This window comes from Ursus americanus, chromosome 29, assembly GCF_024610735.1.
Source record: "Ursus americanus isolate L20-20 chromosome 29, mUrsAme1.1.p, whole genome shotgun sequence".
In the NCBI taxonomy this organism is placed as follows: Eukaryota; Metazoa; Chordata; class Mammalia; order Carnivora; family Ursidae; genus Ursus; species Ursus americanus.
In genome coordinates this window covers 2,513,190-2,533,309 of record NC_142155.1, presented here as the reverse complement: position 1 = coordinate 2,533,309, position 20,120 = coordinate 2,513,190, and the positions used below count along the sequence as shown (strand labels likewise).

At 39.7% G+C, this 20,120-nt stretch overlaps 1 long non-coding RNA gene across 2 annotated transcripts in view; it reads right to left on the bottom strand.

Moving 5' to 3' along the window:
• LOC148107488 (uncharacterized) overlaps positions 1-16,544 on the bottom strand; it is a 349,000-nt gene extending 332,456 nt beyond the window's left edge. For both annotated transcript variants that reach the window (XR_015722229.1, XR_015722230.1), the window contains exon 1: positions 16,483-16,544. This is a non-coding gene — a long non-coding RNA (uncharacterized LOC148107488). The remainder of the gene's footprint in view (positions 1-16,482) is intronic.
• Positions 16,545-20,120: the final 3,576 nt, after the last annotated feature.

The following is a 20,120-nucleotide window of genomic DNA, read 5'->3' as shown; positions in this document are numbered from 1 at the left end:
CTCCTCTGCTCCCAAATAATGTCTGGGTGTGGGGAAAGGAGTGTGGCTCAGATCACCTCGTGGCCTTAGTCGGGGAGGGAGACCTGGTCCCCTGCCTAAATACTTCGCTAGGAGCTGGCTATAGAGGCTGCTGAGGGAGTTTGGCCTAGTCTAGCCTCCCTTGGCATTCTGTTTTCTGTTGCAAATGTCAGGGCCTGGCACTCTCATGCTCTGTTTGCTTTCAGCTAAGCCAAAGCTCTATGATAGTTTAGAGCACAGGCTGATCAACGCCACGTTGGCTCTCACTAGTACGTCACCTCTAAGTCTAGACATGATTTCCATTAGTCCCCTGTCTAAGGGTCATTCCACTGCCGTTAATGATTCAGTTCACCTCGATATGGAAGCTCCATCTGGATAACTCTTCAGCCAGACTCTCAGCCACTCTGAGATCCCATCCACACACAGGGGAACTAGGAGACTATATAAACCTAAACTCCAAGGTCTGATTCTGCTGAGACAGCAAGGTGTGCTTTGATGTATTTAGTATGCTACTGGGTGGGTGGCTGCTTCTAGACTTTTTCAGGAACACAGATAGGGAAAACATATATGTTCTTCAAAATAGAATATATCCTGATTTTATACTATTCTCTTCAATTCAATTCTGATCTATATATTTGTACTTAATCTCACAAGTATGATAATTTTAGCTCTTTTCTCCTATGCCAAAAATCTCATTTCTCAATAACACCATACTATATACACAATATATGCATATCAGACTCAGAATAAAAATACCAAAATTACCACCATTAATACACTTACTGAAAATCGTTTAAAAATTTTTAAGTTCTTTTTGTCCTTAGGATGATACATTCTACTAGGATGCATGATCAAATTACTGAGTGTTATAGTTACTTGAATTCATCTCCATTATGCCACCACTCTATAAACAGGTTCATTTCCTTTCAATTATGAGAATGCTTTTCTACTATTTTACTTTAGAATTACATGAAATATTTGCATGGTTCCAAATCCAAATCTATAAACTAAAGTTGAACTGGAGAAGTCTAGTTTCTTTCTCCTTTACCTCTATTCTGTCTCTTCCCTCTGTGACCCCTTTGTTTTTTCACTTTTTGTCTTTCCATTTTTAATATATTCATATCCCCAAAACATTCTTAAACAAAAGGGAGCATACTATTTTGTATGTACTTTAGGCCGAACATTTTATTTTTATTTTTTTTTTAAGATTTTATTTATTTATTTGACAGAGATAGAGACAGCCAGCGAAAGAGGGAACACAAGCAGGGGGAGCGGGAGAGGAAGAAGCAGGCTCATAGCGGAGGAGCCTGATGTGGGGCTCGATTCCACAATGCTGGGATCACGCCCTGAGCCGAAGACAGACGCTTAACCGCTGTGCCACCCAGGCGCCCCAAGGCCGAACATTTTAAATATATTCAGACATAGAATTTTAGATCAAGAAGTTACTTCACAGATTATATAGTCAAACACTAAATCCTTAAAAAGAAGAAACAGAACAGAGATTTGGAAAGGTTAAGTTACTTGCCAAACACATACAGCTAATTGCTAGAGCTGGGACTCAAATTCACATCTCTTGACTCTCCATGTTGTGTTCTTTACTTGCAATGAACAGTTATAGACAGTCATAGTGGTTTCATCATAAATTGGTAAATGATTTGAAGCAAAATTTAAAGAAATATGAACACCTAGATACAACCAGACAATTCATTTTACCCTCTTGGTTTTCTATTTGGCTTGACTCAAATTCTATCCCTTTAATAAATATGAGAGAACCAATTCACTCTATTTTTTCTTACAGTGACCAGCATCTTCCAAAAATATGACTACCAACTGCTTTGTGCTTAGCCACTTTAACAGCAAAGTCCCCGTGCCTTTTCTGCTTTTTTTGATAAAAACTGTTTACTGTCATGATTTTCCCTACTTAGCCCTAGCATTCTCCACCTAATGCCCTCGTTGCTCCAAACACTTGGGAAGGAATATGCATTTCCGTTTTGGATTACTTGGTACCCTCTGTGGAGGGGATTAGGCAAATGTTGAAGCCTTGTCATTGGTTTTATACTGCTTGAAAATAAAGTCTTGATCTTCGATAGTTTAGAGCACAGGCTGGTAAACACTGCCACCTGTTTTTATGCCGCCTGTGAACTATGAATGATTCTTATATGTAAAAATAGAAGTATTTGTTGAAACACAGCCATGCTCATTCATTTATGTATCATCTATGGCTCTTCTGCCCTATAATAGCAGAATTGAGTAGTTGCGACAAAGGAACAAAGGCCATGTGGCCCGAAAAGCCTAAAATATTTACAAACACTTTGCCAACACTTTACAAACATTTGTCAACCCCTTCTTTATAGGATTCTCCTTTCTGTTCCTTCTTTTATTTCATAATCTATATACAATCAATTCTCTTTGCCAATTCACTACCAGCATCACTCTTCTAGATATCAACTTCTTTCTAAGGAATCTGAGATTATCAAATTTTTGCAGAGCCCAGAGTGATAGTTTCAAAAGGTTTCTTCAATTCAGCTAAGTTTCTTAATGGCCATATCCTGGGTTTTTACCCATTACAACATCATCCATCTTCATATCAGTATACTTTTATTAACAAATATAAGTTGAACTTTTAATACGTGCTCATTGTGTACATAAGGACCCCAGGTTTCCTTATTCTGCCCAGCAACTGTCTTCCCCATAACTCTCCTGCTACCACCTACCAGGAGATCACAACTGTAGAACCAGCTCCTCTGTGCGGCTCCTCCCAACAGACAGCACGTGAGTGACCCACCCACAGCTAAACTGCCCACTATACGTGTGTATAACTCTCATGCTGATAGCTACAATGGTGCATGGATAGTAAATTTTTTTTTTTTGAGAGAGAGAGAGAATGTGCATGTGTGTGAGCACAGTGGGTGGGGGGGGGGAGCAGAGGGAGAGGAAGAGGGGGAAAGAATCTCAAGCGGACTCTGCACTGACCACGGAGTCCCACACTGGCCAATCTCACCAGCCAGCCTGAGACCTTGACCTGAGCCAAAACCAAGAGTCGGATGCTTAACTAACTGAGCCAGCCAGGCGGCCCTGGATAGTAAATTATTTGGTGTGGCTTTGTATATCTGAGATAATTTTATTCTATCTTCACACTTAAATGACAGTTTAACTGGGTCAAGAATTGATGAAACTGAAAACAAAACAAAAAAACCAAAAAAAAAACCCCAAAAAACAGATAATGAATCTGCAAGTAAGGAGGGAATATCTTCCCCCCAGAATTCTGAAGATTTTCTTCTAGTTTGCAGTGTTGTGAGAGATCTGATAACACTCTAATTCATAATCCTTCGTGTCTGTGTTTTCTCTCTGGAAGCTTTAAGAATTATATCTCTACCCCTGTTCTAAAACTTCACAATGATGGGCTCAATAGGAGTAGAGTTTTCATTCATTGTGCTTGCTACATGGTGGACCCTTTTAATCTGGAGACTCATATCCAAGGAAATTTTTCTTTTATTACTTTGAAAATGTCCTCTCCATCACTGTCTAGGTTTTCTCTTTATGAAACTCCTTGGCCCTCCTAGATTAAGCCTCTCTAAGTGTCTTAGCTTTTCTCCCTTCCTGTTCATGTCGTTAGTTTTTTCTTCCTGGGAGCTTTCCTTGATTTTATCTTCCAAATCATGATGAGCACTTTCTAATTTCAAGTATCATTTTGAATTTTCAAGTGCTCTTTACTCTGACTATACTTGTTCTATAGCTTTACATTTTTATTTCATTAAAGATACTAACTAAAGTTAATTTATAGTTTTTTTTTTTTTTTTTTTCAATTCCCTGCATTGCTTCTGTTACCTCTAAGTTTCTTAACTGCAGGGCAGGGGGGTGTGGTTCATGCTGGAGGCTTTCTTTAAATGTCCGGTCATATGTTCATAGTTAAAAACGAGACATTAAAACGCTGATCAGAAATGTTGCTCTATGGGCAGGGCTTGACAACTAGTGAACCTCACTGTAGGGCAATCAAGTGGGGATCTAGCTCTTCCCTTGAGACACCACCAAAATATCTTCATTTGTAGGTCCGGTCAGTTTCTGAGTTTCCTAGAAGAATCCTTTAATCCCTTCCCTGGGATAGGAGTCTGGCTGCTGGTATTCTCAAGTGAGGTGACGAAAGAAGGCTATAGAGGCCTCTTTATTATAAATGAAGAGTTTCTTGTAGCTCCTGTTTTCCATCCAGAATCAAATCACTGCCCTCTTCTGTGCCTGGTATCTGCAATTCCAAAAACTATTTCTGAAATTTCTCCAAGACATGGATCTCTCAACTCTTATTGGGATACAGGAAGCACAGTCACCTAATTCCTCAGAATGAAAGTGGGAACTGGGGTCCAGTTGCTCCTTAAACAAACAGACCTCTTGTTTTCAGCCTTCTGACTCTTCCATTCTGTGTGGTACCTGGTGTTTTCTATTTCTAAGAGTTCCTGGAATTTGGCAGGGTAAATCACCCAGCTTCTCACTGATAACCTCCCCCAACGCCACATACACCCCTTTAGATTCAACCTAGCTTTAACCTGCTAAATGGTTGAACAGCCGCATGTCCACTTTCCATCTTCATATACTATAGTTTGGAGTTTCAGATATTTCCTGGCTGGATCAAAGATAAAGCTGAACACCTGTAATTTTGCTGCTGTTACCATTCTTTTTTTGCAGTGACTTGTGAGAGGAGAAATGGTCAGAGACACTGTTCCTTTTACATGCCATCCTCTAACTGAGAGCGCATCAGTAGTCTCAGTATAGGGAGATTCTTGTTTAAGTGAGAATAGAAAATCATTCTTCTCCAATTAGAAACAGCCTGTTATATTTATTATATTTCTCAACATGAATTCTCACCTAAATGACTTATTTCCTTTGTTATGTGCCTAAGACATAGAAAGTCAGAAAAGCTATGGCAAGAAAGCAAAAAGGAAGCAGTTCTTTTGCTCTCTGGCAGTTCGTTCAACAATCTGGGCTTTATATATTATCTCCATTAGATAAGAGAGAGAGAGAGAGACACTGAGATAGCATATAAAGCCAAAATGCTGAAGGAGATTATGCTAAGAGAAACTATTATCTACATATAAGACTGGAGGCTTTCAACCCAAAGTCTTCTTTTTCTATTTTTTCCCCAAAGTTTTCTTTATAGAACACTGAAGGAAAAAAAAAAAAGGAAAATAATAAGGAAATAAAAATACTTAGTATTTAGTGAGATAGATACCAAACTTTATCAAGCAGCTTATTCCTTCACAACATTTTTGATGTTATATTCCAAAAAAAAAAGCACAGAGATCTTCCCCTAGGTAAGCAAGAGCCTAACTGTTGCAAATGGGCTTCCATCCTTGCCCCCCCACCCCCGCCGATTCTTCTACCTGCAATCAAGTCCACATCTTTCCTTATTTGGCTGCCATTCATCTGAACCTCCTTCCACTCTTCATTTGTCTGAAAATGTTCTCTCCTTGCAGTCCTGTTGGGAGGCAGAGCTCTCCCACTACCCAGGCTCAGCCTGTCAGATTCTCACTTTCCCACGCCAACCTTGCAACCAGGGTGGCAGCACCTGACCAAATCAGACACTCTGCTCCCGCTAGCAACAGAAAGCAACAAGGATCCTGGGAGGGAGGGAAAGCTCACTTCTGCCCTGGTAGCTGTGGCGGCAAGATCAGGTCCCCTGGCAGCAGCAGTATCAGCAGCATGATGATGATGCCGGCCGGGTCCAGGCTGGAGACCTAAGTGCAGCACCTAACACTCTGCAGCTCTGGTGGCGAGGGCCTCGTGGACATGGAGCCCGAGCCAGGTGCTCCAGACTCCTGTAATTCTCTCCATGACCCACTATCCTTCCAATAAACTCCCTTCCTGCTCAAGTCAGCTCTAAGACTGACTCATACATGCAGGTTTCATATTCTGATTATTGAAATAATTGTGAGACCTAAAGATGCAAATCTTGATCTATGAAATGACAACAAATACTGTAGACAGGTATTATCTATCTATATTAACACTATGGATAGGCAGATATTCCTTTTGTGCCCACAAATTTTTATTAGTTTGAATAATACAAGCCTGTTGTTTTTAGAGCGCTAAACCAAAAACACTTGCTAATATTCTTTTCATCTTGCAGATTTCAGGGACAAGAATCAAGGTTCCTGTTGGTTTCATTACAAGTTGGGACATATGAGAACCAAAATGAACAAGCCAGCTGGCCTTCCCCATCATCGTTAACTGCCTAGACCCATTCTTCACACGCCAATGTGCTAAGGACCTCCTCTGGGTCTATATGCCTGCCTTCAAAACGCACATTCAGGCAAGAGAAAGAACTAGCAGGGGAGGGAGGAAGGGGAACAAGGGGAAAGGGGAAGGAATGGTGAAGGAGAAGGGGAGCAAGAGCAAGAACTCACAGAGGTGGTTAACGGCTGTAAGAATCAGATTTGAGCACTCCTTTAATTAGGCAATGCTAATGAGTACTGGTGTCTTTTTTTTTTAAGCAGTATCAGGCGGTGGTTTTTAGTATCATCACTATAAATAAAGGCCATGTAAGCTTCAAGGAATCACAGGTAAATTCCTGAATTTTATTTTCTACTCAGGATTTAAATAAACAACTCAAAAAGATGACACAGGCAAGGGAAATTTTTTTCAGTAATAAATGACTATTTTATAGGAGAAAATGTTAATAAAATATTGAGAATTAATACAATGCAAGAAATACTTCTGAAGATAGTACCCCATTAGCTGCTGAGGAGCATCTAGAGATGAATACGGCTTTGGCCCCACCCTTACCTCAAGCTGACTGTCTCAGTGAGAGAAAAGTGAGAGAGGTATGTGAAACCAAGAAGATATGTACTATGATAAAAGGCAGAATGTGATAAACCAAAAGAGGTGTAGCAGAAAAATATTTTTCATGTGTTTTTCATTATCTCTATTTTTCATTCCCAATGAAATGTTCCACCCTGGGGCTCTCCACACACCGAGGATGAACTGCTCATCATTTTTAGGGAGAAGGTGGATCTGCCTAGAATAAAGTCACAGCCACACTGACTTTCTTTTTTTTTAATTTAGAGGGTTTACAATGGACATGAAAACCCCTAGCTTTCAAATACAAGAGCTAGACACATGAAAGGCAAAGGATTTTCTCAGAAATCTCAAAGATGTGCTTTGAAACACCAACTGGCCAAGCACAGAAGACTAGACTGTAGAGTTTTAGCTGTAAACGTGGAATAGGGAGATGGTAGGGAAAAGAAGAAGGATTTGAGGAAAGCCCATCCTGAGGCTGGAGGAGGAAACTGAGGAAAGGGAGGGAGGAGCCAGAGAGCTGAGACGCTTCCATCTTGGGTACTGGGGCTGAAAGCCTTGGGTGGGGAGGGAGGATGCAGAAACAGGCAGGCTGATAATCCCAGGGTGCAGGGTGCTTGAGTGTCACTTCCTGAAGGGACTCTTGGAGGAGAGTGACCCAGTTCACTCCTTACTGAGTGACCTGGGCCATCCTGAGCCCCTGGAGTAGAATTAGTAGCAAGTTGTGTATAGGCTGAGAGAGTCTGAGATAAACCCCACCCTCTACTCTAGAAAATAACTCAGAAAAATCTCTGGAGTCCTTTCAGAGGGGCTTGGAAGGTATCTGAAAATGAAGAACCTCAGTGTGTGAAGAAGAGTCCTTGAGCCCACCTGAGAATGCTGCATCAGGGAGATGGGGGACTCTTAGCAGAGGCCAAAAGGCCAGGGACTATAGGGACAGCCACCCCAGTGGGAGTATTGTTGAGAGAGAAGATGGCTGGAAGACACTGACATACCAAGAGCACAGATGAGCAACTCCAGCCAGAGATACCTCCCGAACAGACACAGCAAGATGTCAGAGAAGACCAACGAGGCACACCTGCCTCCCCCATGTCATGAGGCCCCTGAGCTTCCTTTCCAGAGGCTGGAAAGGAAAAGGGAGATACTTATAAGGGAACACCAACGCTGGTAGGAGGCATGAACCTAAACTGACCGAATTGAAATTCCGACTTGACTAGTGAATGAGTATACTTGAAGTGGTAAAAGCTGTAGCTGATGGGGGTGGATGATAAGTTAGATTCATTGATAGGAAACCACGTACATTTCTGCATAAGACAGTGTGAACATGGGGCCCACAACACAGAGGTGCACACCAAGTACTGTGGAGAAGCTGAAGGAAGGAGACATTGTATTACACTGAGGGGCAGAGGGATATCAGGCTGGTATTTTTAACTGGATTTTTTAAGTATGCCTTAGTGAATTCATGGGATTTTGAGAAGTAGAAATGAGGTGGAGGCATTCCAGATGGCAGAAAGAGGTTGATCAAAGCCTAGGAAATGGGAGGAGGTGGGAAATGTTCAGGAAAAAATGATGGTCCAATTTGGCTGGAACTTAAGTTCCTCTTTTAAAATTCCACACACGCTCTGCCAGAGCCCTGTGCTTTGTACCTCAATGACAGGAAGAGTTTTATAAATATCTACTGTATAAAATATATTCTGAGCTGAGTGATGCCTGGAAACACACCCATTCCTTAGAAGTCCTATTATCTCTGTATGTTTCCTGTCCCTTCCTGCAAATGTAGTAAACAGACTTGCCACCAAATGGTGCCTCTAGTGTGGAAATACTCTTCTTGCTCTGAGCACAGCCTCTGCCTACAGAGAAGGGCTCTTTCATCAATATTTTGTCCTTTCTTCAGATGTTAGGAAAGCTTTCACCTTTCTGCCTGCCCTTATTCCTTGGATGGAGGCATGACTAATACAAGGAAGGTGGTGGTCCCCTGGGGTATGAGGTGAAATCTAGGCATTTTTGACAAGTCTCCAAAGGTGATCCACATATGCAACCTTGACTTCCCTTTTTTCCTATCACTTTCCTTGCCTCCCATTCCTTTGTAGCAATTTAGAATACTATATGATACATATTTGGTGGTAATAGCTATTTTGAATGAATGAATGAATGAATGAATGAATGAACACACTGATCTATTATTCAAACTTTAGCATGCAGTGGAATCACCAGGAGGGCTTGTTAAAATACAGATTGCTGGTTTCCTGAAGACAAACTTGAAGAGTTTCTGATTCAGCATATCTGGGAGAGGGGTAGAGAATTTGCATTTCTAACAACTCTTACCCCGCCCCTCCCAGGTGATGCCAATACTGTTGGTAGGGGAGAGGGGTACACTTTGACACTATTGGTCTAGATCAATATGGAAATCCCCTGAATACTTCAACCACGACACAAAATGACTGGTATCTTTGAATGTTTTGCCTACCATTTTTTGGAAGCTTTTAGAAAAAGAGGTTTCCCTATGTTTACTTACATAAGTTATAAGAGCAACTTAATAGCATAAATTATAGACATTGAAACTTGTTTCCGGAAGCTATGGAATTTTTATTAAGAATTCCAGGAATCAGAAACTTCTGAATAAGATGTGAATTATCATTTTCCATTCAAGGACTGATGTTTTAATGATGCAATAAGATTTTAAAAAAAGCCATGACTTCTAATATTTTACCCTAAACTGGTCACTTTTAATATCACAACAAAGCAAAAATCAGGCCACCTCTTCTGGAGTGATTGAGAACTGAATAAAGAGGAATGTGTTTCTGTACCTTATCTAGATAAAAATCTATTTTGAGAACCTAGGACTGTCCTATTATCTTTTTACCCCTATAGGGAAAACAAAATAACACTTTTCACATTATGTCAAGCACCCATAAGAAGCCAAGTTTTTGCCTTGTTTTCCAGACCGTATGAAGAGTCCAGAATTGCTTAAGAAAATCTTCTGCAAACATTTAAAAGTTTTTTTACTTTTAAACACTAAGGTTTAATATCCACATTGGGCCATAGCTTTCTTTGGGAAGGTTATTCTTGAGCTTTCCGCACCTGATTTTCCAAGTCCGTTAGTGACATACACAAAGACACTCAGATTTTGCTGGATCACTATAAATAAAAAGGGTTTACTTTATAATGGTGCATATTCTGTTTACCATGTGGACTCCCACTACTCAAATTTAAATGGTCAAATGCCCTTGTTCCATGAGAACCATTAAGTCCAATTAAACCTGAGTATATATTATAGAATTCAGAAAAACAATTTTTGAGTTACAAAAACATGGCTTTTTCTTTTCTTCTCCGAGCCAGAATACACATGAAATTCCCAGTAAAATGTTGGACATAGTCTGAACTACACCCTCAAATTACCCACAAACCTGATTTTGATATAGTCCTTCAGTAGACAGAAATGATGTTCTTAAGGTCAGAAAATATCATTTAGTCCGCAGAAGTGTCCACTGATCTGGCCTTTTGATTAATCTCACTCACTGAAGACTGATGTTTATTTAAGTTGACATAACTCCTTCCAGACACAAGACTTTGGCTTCAGATTTAGTTTCCTTGCTGTATTTTATAAGACATGAAAAATTAAATACTCCTATATGTAATTATTATTATTTGTAACTTCAGGTTGTATTTTGCATGCTAATTGCTCCCTGCTGTCCCAGTGTTCCATGAGTATATGTAATTTTATAATATACTCTAATTATACATTAGAGAATTTTCCATTTATCTCACAATAGGTTATTTTACCAAAATGCAGGCAAGCACCGATATTAAAGGCCTTCATAGCAATAGCAAAAACAGAGCTTGGTTAAAATCTCTTTTAGGAAGGGAAAATTAACTCTTTTTTTTCTTACATAATTTGGTAAATATTCATGACTCGGTCTGCTGAGTGAATGGAGGAGGCTAGCAGGGGGTGGGTAGAGGTCAAGAGGGAGAACAGATACAGAGCTCAGGTTCAAGAGCGGAGAGCATCAGAACAGGTGAGTGTCAAGACAGATAAAGAAGATGTCGGCAAGTGAGCAACAGGAGCAAGAATAGCAGACTACGGATGCAGATTCGAGAAGCAAGCATGTAGGATGAGTGGGAGGACCAGGGAGTAAGGACACCAGGTGGGCATGCCAAAAAGGCACGGCAAACTTTATGCAGGGGTGAAACTGGCAGATCTATGTAGAGGGCAAGTAAACAAAATTAGAGTCACAGCCATGGCTATGACTATGAGACTAATGGAGATGCAAGAGACTGAAGATGGAAGCAAAACAGACAACCCATTTTGACTAGCCTAATGAATCTTAATTAATACCTTTGGCTGGAAACCTCCCATGACAGACCACTGCAGCCTCCAGAGCAGTGTGTTAGCCTGTTAACAAACACAAACTGACCTAATTCTCATTGCAAAAGCAGTTATTAACTCCTTAATAAGGAAGAGAAAACCGATACTTACAGAAATTGAACCACTCACCCAAGTTCACACAACTAGTAAGTGGTAGAGCTGGAATCTGAACTGAGGAATATCTGACTTCCAAAGTCTATGCCCTTCTCTCTCACCACATTGGAACACAGGGTGCCTATTAAGAATCATATTTTGAAATCTATTTTGAACTTAAAACCTTATAAAATTCAGTATGGCCTATCTACAATGAAGACAAATTATCAAATTATTAAACAAACACTTCTCACCAGTCATCCTGCTTCCTGGGATTCATATATTGACAATACTTCATTCAATTTTAAAGTAAATAAATGAGAGAGAAAATCCAGTAGGGATCCAAACCTGGATATTCGGTGAAATTATCAAATATCTATTATCAACTCCAATGAGCATAGTGAAGGTATTACTAGAGCATGTCATAAAACATTTTACCTCTCCCTGAATATACTTTCAGAAGTCTAGTTATAGGATAGCTTTGGATAAGAAACCCCTAAAAAAGCTCTCCAATAGCATTTCTTGGATGGACCAAATCTGGCATATTATGGCCAAAAAAAGCCCTAGCCAGTGAGTTCATATCACTAAAAGTCTAAGAAATTTAGAAAAGCTCCAGGTATAACCTAAAGACACAGTCTGAAAAAGACAAAAAGGCCCACCATAGAATATCTGAAGTTCTGAGAAATTCCCATCTTTGCCCAAAAAGTTAAGTCAAGAGTCTGAGATGCTTATTAGATACCCCAGGTGACATGGTGAGGAAGTTATTTATATGCTTCTACAGTTAGAGATGTTTGGCCTGGAGACATAAATCTAGAAATCAAACACACATAGTATTGAAACGCTTAGATGAAGAATCACCTAGGCAGAAAAAAAAATAAGCATCCTTACATTATTACAGTCTTTGTGGATTGGGAAGAGGAGGATCTAAAAAAGAAATGGAATGAGTGGTGGACATGGCAGAAAAGGCAAGAGATGTTTCTCAAAGCCAGAAGAAGAAAATGTTTCAAGAAAAGAGTAATTATGTAGGTCAAGAGCTCAACTGATGATTCCTTCCCATTTTCCCTAAACTTATTTCTTCCCAAGTATTCATTGGCTAAGTAAATGGCATCAACATTTACTCAAATACCACAAAACACTTGGAGTTACTCTTCCCTCTTTCACCCTCCACATCCAGTCCACAGCAAGTAGTACTGACTTTAATACACGCCACATTTGATCACTTTTCATAGCCTCCACTTCTCCATCCTAGTCCAAGACACACCCATCTCTCCCCTGGACCACTATAATAGCATCTAGGATGGTTATGCTACTTTGTCTCCTGTTCCCTTAGAGCTTACATTCATCATACGGCAGCCAGAATGATCATTCTAAGATGCAAAATAGGGTCATAACCTATAGACCAGAGGAGCTGTTGCTACAAGAAACGTAGGAATCAAATGTCTCCTGCGCCTTATAGCTCCTGATGGTAGTAAGGCAAGACAAGAAATGGACCCAGTGTGTTGGTAATAGCCTCCAAGATAAACATTGGCCAGAATGCCTCCTAATTGGAGTAACAAACTGCTAAAGAGAAAATCTGAAGTTGTATTCTAAAAAAAGTAACAAAACAGGAAAACAATGCAAAAAATGATATACCAATTGAGGGGCAAGAGGCTAAAATGTAGAGGGTATAAAGAGGAGCAGTGGGAGTGGGACATACGAATTGGTGGGCCAGACAGGCCTGCTCCACCAAAGCACCTACTCTAGGAGTTATTCCCAGTCTTGTCCCCTGATAAAGGCCAGTCCTGATAGCCATGCTTATTCCATGTGATTCTCCCAAGCAAGATGGTTGTCCCAGGGACCATGATGGTGGGAGTAGGTGAGAGGCAATCATATTCTTCTTCTAGAAATTTGTACTGGGATGCTGAGAACCTCAGACTGTTGGAAGATCAAGAGAAAGAAAGTGATAAAGTACTAGAAAGTCCATGAGCTGAGGGCTGAGCTTGTTCGTGCTACCCCAGGGCCCGCTCTTCCTAAGAACTAGTTGTTCAGCATTCTCAGGCCTTCCATGAGACTTCTCTGTAGCCTATGAATCACATTTTTTTTTAAGTGAGTTAATGCGATGTCTTAATCCACTGAGGCTGCTATAGCAAAACACCACAGGGTAGATGGCTTACAAAAACCAGAAATTTACTTCTCAAAGTTCTGGATGTCGGAAGACCCAGATCAGGATGGCAGCATGACTGGGTCCTCTTCAGGTCAAGACTTCTGTGTTTTCACTAATTAAGGTGCTAAGCAAGCTCTATGGGGTCTCTCTCATAACAGCACTAATCCCGTTCATGAGGGCTCCACCCTGATCACCTAATCACCTGTCCCACCTCCTAAGACCATTACAATGGGCATTAAGATTTCAACACTTGAATTCTGGGGGGATACAAACAGTATTCAGACTAAACAAAAACAGCTGTGGCTGAAGTGGGCAGGCTGGGTAGATTATAGAGATGGAATTCTAAGGTCTTTGAATGTTTTCCATGCTTCCAGCTTTCAACCGATACAGGCTGGGACAAACAGTTTCCTTTCTTTCCTCTTTTACACCAAGGGAGGCACCATCGTTTCGCATGAATCCATTGCTTTGGAATTTCCCTCACCTCTGGACTAAGCAGGACAAAGGTGTGGCCCTCGGTTGAGTCTACTCTAAACTGCTCAGGTTGGCTCTACTTCTTTGGATGAAAGAGACTAAAGGCCAAGTCTTTAGATAGTGGAGAAGGGATCTGCAAAAAATATTTGCCTGGAGGCCTCTATACCTGGGAATCACTACAACAAGTTATTTGCATGTCAAATTATACACAATGTGTTCAAATGAAATGGGTAGATCTTGTCTCAATATTCAAGGCCAAGAGCATCTAAACATTAAGAGAAAGAACAAAGACCCAGCAAATTCAGTTCATTCAAAGTACATTCAAATAATAATAAGCATAAGTTAAAGCAAGAATTCTTGAGAAAAAGATTAGAATATTATACTCTCTGTAAAAATCTTGAAACACTTAACAAAAATAATTCAAATGGCAAGGTACAAATCGAAAGGCTTTTAAGGCATGTTAATGATAAAAGGCAAAGAGCCACCATCCCCAAAAGAAAGCCTGGTGTACATCAAAAAAGGATCAGCCTGCTTGGGCCAAGGAAAGACCACACAGGTGGTCAGAGATATTAAAGCACCCCATTTTTATTTTGATCTGGTTTCAACATTGCAAGACATAAACGCTTCCTTGTTGGCGCATAATATAAGAGATTTTGAGGCTGAAATCTTGATTTTTTTTTTGTAAAGTCATTTGACATTCAAATGTCAGAGTTTTTATTTACATGGATATGAATTTAAGTATATTGTTTTTCTATTGCTGCTGTAACAAATCACTCCAAATTTAGTTGCTTAAAACAACAAATTTATTATCTTACAGTTCTGTAGTTCAGAAGTCTGGTACACATCTCAACTGAAATCAAGGCGTGACCAAAGCTTCATTCTTTTCTGGAGGTTCCTGGGGGAGAATCTGTTTTGTCAACTCTTCTACCTTCTAGAGGCTGCCAGCGCTCCTTAGCTCACAGTCTCTTCCTCCATTTTCAAAGCCAGTGACACCCCATTTCCTTGATCCTTTTTTAGAGATTTAGAGATTACATCTCTAGGAAAGGCTCTCTGATTTAAAGGACTAATATAATTAGACCAGGTTCACCTCCCCAACCTTAATCACAGCTGCAAAAGTCCCTTTTGCCATGCAGAGTAACATAGTGACAGATTCCAGGGATAAGGTATAGACATCTTTGGGGGGCACTATCCCACCTACCACAGTAAAGAAAACTGGATTTTCAGAATGAGTTAAGCTTATATTTTCAAGTCTTCCAGATGTCGTCACATGCTCGTCGTCTTCTCCCCAAATCAATGGGGCATCTCTCTTTCCCTTTGGGGGTTCATAAATTCTGTGCTCTTTAATTTACTACAGAAGATGTCTTTAATTTACTACAACCTGTGCTCTTTAATTTACTACAGAAAATGATGTCTTCTTCCATCCACTGAATAAAAATTCACTCAGTATATCACTTGAGATATTTGTTATTCCTTGTACTCAAATAAAATATCATTATTTCACTTGTCTTTTGTCCTTCATCTATACACACAACTGATATATCAGACACTCTCCCAGAGGCAAGTACTATATATTTAAGTCTCTTCAGATGATTTCCACACAGCACCATAGAGATTGAGGACTTTATTGATGCTTTTACCATTTAACAAGCATATGGTAAAACAAGTTTATATTTTATAGAAAGAAAACAATAGATAAGTGGTTGTTTTAAGACAAGCTATCAAAACATGTCAAATTAGGTGAAGTTGGAGAAAAGAACTTTCCAAAGCAGGTCACTAAAAATTTCCTTCAAAAACCATTTTTTTGGCATGTTTAAAATTCAATTTTCTACACACTTTTTTTTTTTTTTCCAGAAACTCTTTTGCTACTTAAGATGAGGTTCCCCACTGATGAACTACTTTCGTCCTCTTCTCAGGGTTGTCAGATCATAGACACCACAGGAGACCAGAGCTGGAAAGAAACTCTGAAATCTGTATTCTCCACTTAATAGACAAGGAAACGGAGGCTCAGCAAGTATAAAGAACAAAGCATGAGCAACACACTGGTTTTATGGGTAAAAAGACAGGCTTGAATTGCTAGTGAACGTTATTCAGAATTAGGACCAAAAGGGAAAGATTCTCACACTCTCAGCCTTCCAACTAACAGCACTCTTATTCATAGTTTAACCTTGAGAATGGTAATGGCCACGAGCCAGTGGAGCGGAAGGCCAGAGGAGAGAAGGATGTCACTCACGCTGATGGAGTGAGTGCCCTGCCAATAACAGGAACCTGCACACAGGCCCTTAAGCAACGATAGTTCAGCATGGTTTCCCCCAAAGAGTCTATTTTCATTAAACATTTTCAGACACAGCTTGCCTGATTTTTAGTAAATAGGCAGGCTGATAATCTTTCTTCTGAGAATTTTATATCTAGTGTTAAAATGAATTTAAATCAGCATGCCATGTAATTGTACATTTTCACCAGAGTATAAAAACATGCAGTAGCAAATAGGTAACCTTCCACAGTCCTTACCCAATACTTACCTCTTCCTCACCCCTCTTCTCACATACGTGTGACACCTGGGAAGATGCCAGGCAGTGTTTTGTCACGATTCATTTAGGCCACGTACCTTTGGTCACTGAGAGAAATCTCTGTTCTCACACAGTCTCCTGCCTCAGATATCGTACAGCTGAAAACAATGGGAAAGTAAGAGAAAATATAAGGGCTCATTAGACAAACATAATATACCATCACATGTAGTGATGAAAGTTTAATTTGGTTTTAATTTCAGGGACCTGCAAGGAAAGCTTCATACAGAATGTGCTCCCAGGTTCTCTCTAGCCCACTGTCACCATCACAGTAAAAGGCTCCAGAAAGTGTTTGTTGGTTTTTTCCCCCCCAGCTTTGTTGAGATATAACTGAGAAATAAAATTGTGTATAAATTGTGTATAAAAGTATACAATGTGATGATATGATATACATACACACTGTGAAAAGATTCCTCCCATCCAGTTAATTAACACATCCGTCACCTCACATATTCACCCTCGTCGTGTGTGAGAACATTTAAGTATTACCCTCTTAGCAAATTTCAATTATTCAATACAGTGTTATCAGTTATAGTCACCATGTTATGCATTAGAACCTCAGACCTCATTCATCTTATACCTCAAAGTCTGTACCCTTTAACCAACCTCCACTTATTTCACACATTCCCAGCTCACGACCCCACTTTTCAATTCTGTTTCCATGAGTTTTTTTAACTTTACATATAAGTGATACCATACAGTATTTATCTTTCTCTGACTTATTTCACTTAGCATAATGTGCTCCAGGTTAATAAATGTTTCTGCAAATTATAGGCTTTTCTTCTTTTTAAAGGTTGAATAATATTCCTGTGTGTGTGTGTAAAAGAAAGAGTGGGAGAGTGGGGGGGACAGAGAGAGAGAGAGAGAGATCTATTCATCCACTGATGGAAAATTAGGTTGTTCCCACATCTTGGCTGCTGTGAATAATGCTACAATAAACATGGGCGTGTAGATATTTCACTTTAAGATAATAGATTTGTATCCTTTGGATATATTCAGAGAAGGGATTGCTGAATCATATGGAAGATCTGTTTTTATTTTCTTGGGGAACCCCCATACTGTTTTTCATAGCGGGAAAAAAATTCCACCAACAGTGTGCAATGGTTCTCTTTCCTCCTTATCTTTGCCAGCAATGATTATCTTTTTTTCCTTCATCCAATATTTTTATTTTTCCTCATTTCATGTCTTTTATTCAAGTATAATTAACAGTGCTACATTAGCTTCAGGTATACAACATAATGATTTAAAAATTCTATACATTTCTCAATGCTCATCAAGATAAGCGTACTCTTAATCCCCATCACCTATTTCACCCATCCCACCCACCCACACCTCTCCTCTGGCAACCATCAGTTTGTTCTCTGTATTTTAAGCGAATGTTTTATGTCTCTTTTTCTCTTTCTTTTGTTTCTTAAATTCCACATATGAGTGAAATAAGTCAGTAGAGAAAGACACATACCGTACGATTTCACTCATATGAGGAATCTCTTGTCTCTTGAGAATAGTTATTCTAACAGGTGTGAGGTGATATCTCATTGTAGGTTTGATTTGCAATTCCCTGGTGATTAGTGATGTTGAACATCTTTCCATGTACCTGTTGGTCATCTGTAGGTTTTTCTTTGGGAAAATGTCTATTCAGGTCCTTTGCCTATTTTTAAAAAATATTTTATTTATTTGAGAGAGAGAGAGAAAGTGAGTGAGAAGGAGAGCACAAGCAGGAGGAGGGACAGAAGGAGAGGAAGAAGCAGACTTCCCTGCTGAGCAGGGAGCCCAACTTGGGGCTTGATTCCAGGACTCTGGGATCACGACCTGAGCTAAAGGCAGGTACTTACCCAACTGAGCCACCCAGGCACCCCTGTCCCATTTTTAATTATGGTTTTTTTTCTGTTTTTATATTAAGTTGTATGAATTATTATATATTTTAGATATTATTAACCCCTTATCAGATATGTGGTCTGCAAATATTTTCTCCCATTCCATGGGTTTCATTTTGTTGATGGTTTCCTTTGCTGAGCTTTTAGTTTGATGTAGGCTCACTTGTTTATTTTTGCTTTTGCCTTTGCTTTTGGTGTCAAATGCAAAAAATCATTGCCAAAACCAGTGTTGAAAAGCTTACCTATTAAGTTTTCTTCTAGGAGTTTTATGGGTTCAGGTCTTACATTCAATTTTTACATCCATTTTGGTGTGATTTTTGTGTATGGAAATATAGTAAGCATTCATTAAATTTTTGATGCATTAAAAAAAACTAAGAAACAGCTTCTGTTCTACGATTTTCACCTAGGAGCCCATCAAAGGCAAAATAATGGTGTGTCACAGGAACAACGCTGGGAAGGGCATATAAAAGTGCTGGTAGCCAGAAACAGAACTAGAAATAGAGTGGATCAAGCGATGAACAGGCCCAAGTGAGAAACAGAAGGTCTGTGGCCCCATGCTCTGCTGCCTAACTGCTTACTAAGGCCACTGTATACAACTTTCTATCTGCTAAGATTCTGGACCCCTCTCTTCTAGGCCCTCAGAATCTTTTAGATCCCCTGGAATTAATTTATTATTCACTGATTTCATCTAGTCCAATACCCCTCTTACAACCTACCTGGTTCTTCCCTCAGGCACTGTCAGACCACTCCTTGCTGGCATGAACCTGTCTCCACACAGAAAGGATGCTGAAATCACGAAAAGGAATAGAAGAGAGTAAAAGAGCCAAGAAAAAAAAGACAACAAAGGAATAGTCCTAAGGATCAGAGAAGTAACACAACATATAACCTGCAAGGAATGTGTTGTAAAAGGGTGAAGGGCAGACTTCCAAGAGATGTAAGTGGTAAAAAGCAAATGCTTTGGAAACAGAGTGCTAGATTTAAATCCAGCTCTGCTGTTTACCAACTGGGTTAATCTGGACAAATTACTTTATCTTTCTGGATCCTAGCTTCAACAGATAAATAATACCACTTACCCTCATAGCAGTCTGTGGAGACTAAATAGATTAATACACTTTAATACTTAGCACATAGTTTGCACTCAAAGTTGGTTAATATCATGAAAGTAATATCACTTGAATCCTTGACCCTTTTATAAATGTCTTAAATATAGTAAAAAGTCTTATCATGTGCATCTGTAAGTGCCAAGTTAGTGCCATTATTCTTTCCAAGAAACAAAAAAAGTATTGTCTCTGGAACAGAACATCAGAAAGGGGCCTGTGTAGGCCCTTCATTCACAGTAACACATATTCCTCCCTGGAGGGAGTTTGACAGATTATGACATATAGTTGCTGTCAGGAGTGAAAAACAACCTTAGAGTAAATCAGTTTTTAATTTGTGTTTTTGAAAAACTGGGACTATGCTTTAAAATTCTTTGAAATTAGTCACTGGTGAGTATGTAATTACAAGAACACAGTGCTTTCCCTTTCCTCAATGGCAGCAACCCCTCGAAACAGAGCAAGCAGACCAGTTCTTTATGCTGCACATGGAGCCTCGTCCTCCAATCCACAAGCTGAGAAGGCTTCCCCTCAGTGGAGCCATTCTTGTCCCAGTAAAGGAATCATAGCTGTGGCTCCCCCAGGAGCAGTCCATGCCTTTTCTCCTTTATCCAATCCATGCCCCTGGATCACGACAATGAGAATAATTTGGTATTGAAAAGAATCTGGTATAATGGACAGAGATTAATCACAGTTGGGTTTTAGATTTTT